The sequence below is a fragment of the Rhinoderma darwinii genome, chromosome 3, assembly GCF_050947455.1.
Source record: "Rhinoderma darwinii isolate aRhiDar2 chromosome 3, aRhiDar2.hap1, whole genome shotgun sequence".
In the NCBI taxonomy this organism is placed as follows: Eukaryota; Metazoa; Chordata; class Amphibia; order Anura; family Rhinodermatidae; genus Rhinoderma; species Rhinoderma darwinii.
In genome coordinates, this window is record NC_134689.1 from 91,270,062 (window position 1) to 91,275,763 (window position 5,702).

Genomic DNA, 5,702 nt, shown 5'->3' on the forward strand with positions numbered 1-5,702 from the left:
AAGTCCATGTGGGACCAAAACAGTGGATCCCCCCCAGAAGTGACGCCATTTTGGAAACAACACCCTCAAGGTATTCACCTAGGGGGTGTAGTGAGCATGTTAACCCCACAGGTGTTTTGCAGAAATTCGTGTGCACACGATGTGGGAGAATGAAAATGGGAATTTTTCCTTAGATACGCCAATATGTGGTGCCCAGCTTGTGCCACCATAACAAGACAGCTCTCAATTATTATGCGGTGTTTCCCTGTTTTAGAATCACCCTACATGTGGCCCTAATCTTTTGCCTGGACATTCGACAGGGCTCAGGAGTGAAAGAGTACCATGTAAAATTGAGGCCTAATTTGGCGACTTATAAAGTATTGGTTCACAATTGCAGAGGCTTTGATGTGAAATAATAAAAGAAACCCCTGAGAAGTGACCCCATTTTGGAAACTGCACCCCTCAAGGCATTTATTAAGAGGTGTAATGAGCATTTTCACCCCACGTGTCTTTTCCATAAATGATTGCGCTGCGGAAGGTACAAATTAAATAGTTTCCCTAGATATGCCAATTCAGTGTCAAATGTCATGCCCAGCTTCTGCCACTTTTTTTTTTATATACACCGTTCACCGTACGTTATAAACTACATGTTACCTTTATTCTGCGGGTCAGTACGATTCCGGCGATACCAAATTTATAGAACTTTTTTATAACTTTTTGCACAATAAAATTACTTTTGGAAAGAGAATGTATTTTTTCTGTCGCCAAGTTGTGAGAGCCATAACTTTTACATTTTTTTCATCGATGGAGCTGTATGAGGGTTTGTTTTTTGCGAGACGAGGTATAGATTTTATCGGTACCATTTTTGGATACATGCGACTTTTTGATCACTTTTTATTTCAATTTTTGGAAGACAGTGACCAAAAAAACAGTAATTATGGCAGTGTTTTTGAGTTTTTTTTTTACGGCGTTCACTGTGCGGAATAAATAACATAATATTTTTATAGTTCAGGTCGTTACGATCGCTGCGATACCAAATATGTATGGCTTTATTATTTTTTTCAATAATAAATGACTTATAAGGGAAAAAGGGTGATTGTGTTTTGTGTTATTATTTGAAACTTTTATTGTATGTTTTCCAACTTTTATTTTTACTTTTTTTACACTTTTTTTTACACTTTTCTTTAGTCCCACTAGGGGACTTGAATGTCCAACTATTTGTTTGATGTTCTAATACATTGCACTACCTATGTAGTGCAATGTATTGGAACTGTCAGTTGTTCACTGACAGCAAGCCGATTAGGCTCCGCCTCTGGGCGGGGCCTAATCAGCTTACGTAATGGCAGACAGGAGTCCATTGTTAGGGCTCCTGTTGCCATGGTAGCAGTCGCCAGCCTTGCCATCGCATGGCAAGGCTGCCGATTTTCTACAAACCTCTAGGATGCAGCGATCACAATGGATCGCTGCATCGAAGGGGTTAATGCCAGGAATCGGAGCTAGCTCCGGTTCCTGGCGATAGATCGGGGTGTCCGCTGTAACATACAGCGGACACCCACTGCTGATGACGCCGGCTCAGCTTCTGAGCCGGAAGCTGAGCCGGCGCCATCTTGCCGATGTTACCGGAAGCCTCCTGGGCCCCGCCGACGACGGGGCATAGGAGAATTCCGTTACAGGCTGATCGGGAGGTAAGCATTAGCCCTCCGATCGCCTTTGCAGCCACTGGCAACCCAGCGATCACGTTGCTGGGGTGCCGGTGGCTATAAACTCCTCACATGCTGCGATCTCTATTGAACGCAGCATGTGAGGGGTTAATCGGTCGGATCGGAGGCTAGCTCCGGTCCTGGCCGATACCTTAGGGTGCCAGCTGTAACATACAGCTGTCACCCGGTGGTGATGTCGCTGGCTCAGCTCCTGAGCCAGCTTCATCTCCATGACGTATATTTACGTGAAAAGGCGGTAAGCCACCGATTTTAATGACGTATATATACGTGATCCGGCGGGAAGGGGTTAAAGAGAATAGCATTTCTAAACCAATTTTTTTTTATTGATGAAGCCATAACTGCCTTCCACAGTAACACAGAAGAAGTGTTCCATCATAAACACAAATATCAAATTTACATGCAGAACACAAAAAGTTTTTGTTACATAGTCACAAAAATATAGTTCTGTTAAAAAGTCAACATCGACGGATAGGGACCAACATATAAAAGTAGAATTTTGTAGACGGAAATGTAAAAGAGATTTACATTGAAAATACACACATGGCAATGACAATCACTAAGAAGTTATCAGCAGATGAAAAAACCTTGCTTCGTCACATGTTTATGGACCTTCACCAGCAGATGAAAACAACTTTTTTTCCTCATCTCATCATCAAACCGGAGCCTTTAGCAGCAGGTGAAAACCCCTTGCTTTGTCACATCATCGAACTGGACCTTCATCAGCAGATGAAAACAACTTTTTTTTTTTCATCTCACCATCCAACCGGACCTTTAGCAGCTGGTGAAAACCCCTTGCTTTGTCACATATTACCACCGTACCTTCACATTGTATTACAGAACGTTTCAGCCAATCATGCGGCATGTCAAAGTTATATTTCCTACAGAAGAATAAAATAAAAAATGTATGAATGGATTGATCAACTTCAAGCGTTGCACTATGCGCAACATGGTCGCTTTGGAAGAATGTCATCCCTGTCTGATCACTCTGCATAGTTTGGCTCCTCTGATGAACTTGTGTGTCATGTATGTTTATATGAACTCCCTATGTTAGGGATTACTTACTTTCTATAATTCGTAACTTATGCTGCTCAGAATGGCCTGTTCGTCTCCACGTTGGTAATCCGCTCTGGTTGCTGCTGTCGTCGTCTGTATCTGATAGCGTTGCTTTGCCTCCTGTTAAAAGAAGTACAATAATATATATAAAAAACCATAATTTGCAATTATTGTACGTTTAGGGTAGTCCCCTCGCTCCCGCACCTGTTCAAAGTATCTATGCTCCTCGAATACACTCCTCACGGTTGTGTTTTCACTGGCGCGCTCCCTCTCCTCCTGGTAAACTGCTGTTCAAAAAGTCACACACATTGTGGGATTAGATAAAGTGATGTACAAATAGCTGCCACACTCTAAATGCTGCCACACTCTAAATGCTGCCACTCTCTAAATGCTGCCACTCTCTAAATGCTGCCACTCTCTAAATGCTGCCACTCTCTAAATGCTGCCACTCTCTAAATGCTGCCACTCTCTAAATGCTGCCACTCTCTAAATGCTGCCACTCTGGAAATGCTGCCACTCTGGAAATGCTGCCACTCTGGAAATGCTGCCACTGCCCTCCCTTGGTATGATGACACAGGCCTCCAATGTTATGATGCCACAAGGTATACGCTGCCACAAGGTATACGCTGCCACAAGGTATACGCTGCCACAAGGTATACGCTGCCACAAGGTATACGCTGCCACAAGGTATACGCTGAGCCAACCTATACGCTGCCACAAGGTATACGCTGCCACAAGGTATACGCTGCCACAAGGTATACGCTGCCACAAGGTATACGCTGCCACAAGGTATACGCTGCCACAAGGTATACGCTGCCACAAGGTATACGCTGCCACAAGGTATACGCTGAGCCAACCTATACGCTGCCACAAGGTATACGCTGCCACAAGGTATACGCTGCCACAAGGTATACGCTGCCACAATGTATACGCTGCCACAAGGTATACGCTGCCACAAGGTATACGCTGCCACAAGGTATACGCTGCCACAAGGTATACGCTGCCACAAGGTATACGCTGCCACAAGGTATACGCTGCCACAAGGTATACGCTGCCACAAGGTATACGCTGCCTCAAGGTATACGCTGCCACAAGGTATACGCTGCCACAAGGTATACGCTGCCACAAGGTATACGCTGCCACAAGGTATACGCTGCCACAAGGTATACGCTGCCACAATGTATACGCTGCCACAAGGTATACGCTGCCACAAGGTATACGCTGCCACAATGTATACGCTGCCACAAGGTATACGCTGCCACAAGGTATACGCTGCCACAATGTATACGCTGCCACAAGGTATACGCTGCCACAAGGTATACGCTGCCACAAGGTATACGCTGCCACAAGGTATACGCTGCCACAAGGTATACGCTGCCACAAGGTATACGCTGCCACAAGGTATACGCTGAGCCAACCTATACGCTGCCACAAGGTATACGCTGCCACAAGGTATACGCTGCCACAAGGTATACACTGCCACAAGGTATACGCTGCCACAAGGTATACGCTGCCACAAGGTATACGCTGCCACAATGTATACGCTGCCACAAGGTATACGCTGCCACAAGGTATACGCTGCCACAAGGTATACGCTGCCACAAGGTATACGCTGACACAAGGTATACGCTGACACAAGGTATACGCTGACACAAGGTATACGCTGACACAACGTATACGCTGACACAAGGTATACGCTGCCACAACGTATACGCTGACACAAGGTATACGCTGACACAACGTATACGCTGACACAACGTATACGCTGACACAAGGTATACGCTGACACAAGGTATACGCTGACACAAGGTATACGCTGACACAAGGTATACGCTGACACAAGGTATACGCTGACACAAGGTATACGCTGACACAACGTATACGCTGACACAAGGTATACGCTGACACAAGGTATACGCTGCCACAACGTATACGCTGCCACAACGTATACGCTGCCACAACGTATACGCTGCCACAAGGTATACGCTGCCACAAGGTATACGCTGCCACAAGGTATACGCTGCCACAACGTATACGCTGACACAACGTATACGCTGCCACAAGGTATACGCTGCCACAACGTATACGCTGCCACAACGTATACGCTACAACACTGGAAATGATGACACACTGCTTTTGCTGCCACAGGCCTCCATGATATGCTGACACAGGCCTCCCGTATATGATGCCACAGACCTCCCCTATATGATGCCACAGGCCTCCCCTATATGATGCCACAGGCCTCCCTGATATGGCTCCATGATATGATGCCACAGGCCTCCCGTATGATGGCACAGGCCTCCCTGATATGATGCCACAGACCTCCCCTATATGATGCCACAGGCCTCCCCTATATGATGCCACAGGCCTCCCCTATATGATGCCACAGGCCTCCCCTATATGATGCCACAGGCCTCCCCTATATGATGCCACAGGCCTCCCCTATATGATGCCACAGGCCTCCCTGATATGATGGCACAGGCCTCCCGTATGATGGCACAGGCCTCCCGTATGATGGCACAGGCCTCCCGTATATGCCGACATAGGCCTCCCTTATATGATGCCACACATGATGCCACACATGATGCCTATTTCGGCGTTACTTACCGCCTCGCTGTTCCCCCACGGTGGTCCTCCCAAGTCGCCTCGCTCGTCCTCCTACGTCGCCTCGCTCGTCCTCCTCCGTCGCCTCGCTCGTCATCCACCGTCGCCTCGCTCGTCCTTCCACGTTCCGATTCCCTGGTACACCTCGTCCTTCCTTGTCCGACTCGCTGCTCCTCCTCCGTCGCCTCGCTCGTCCTTCCACGTCCGACACACTGGTACACCTCGTCCTTCCTTGGCCGCCTCGTCCTCGAAGTGTCCCCTCGCTGGTCGTGGTCCGCCTCGATGGTCCTGGTCCGCCTCGATGGTCCTGGTCCGCCTCGATGGTCCTGGTCCGCCTCGATGGTC

General features: G+C 47.6%; 1 long non-coding RNA gene across 2 annotated transcripts; it reads right to left on the bottom strand.

Moving 5' to 3' along the window:
- Positions 1-2,364: 2,364 nt before the first annotated feature.
- On the bottom strand, positions 2,365-5,436 carry LOC142751031 (uncharacterized). 2 transcript variants are annotated; one of them, XR_012882683.1, is made up of 4 exons: positions 5,361-5,436; positions 2,958-3,040; positions 2,763-2,873; positions 2,365-2,578 (listed from the first exon to the last, which is right to left on the bottom strand). It is a non-coding gene; the product is annotated as an uncharacterized LOC142751031 (long non-coding RNA). The 2 variants fall into 2 exon arrangements; XR_012882684.1 differs by having other exon boundaries at positions 2,958-3,037; positions 5,361-5,428.
- Between the last annotated feature and the right edge of the window lie 266 nt (positions 5,437-5,702).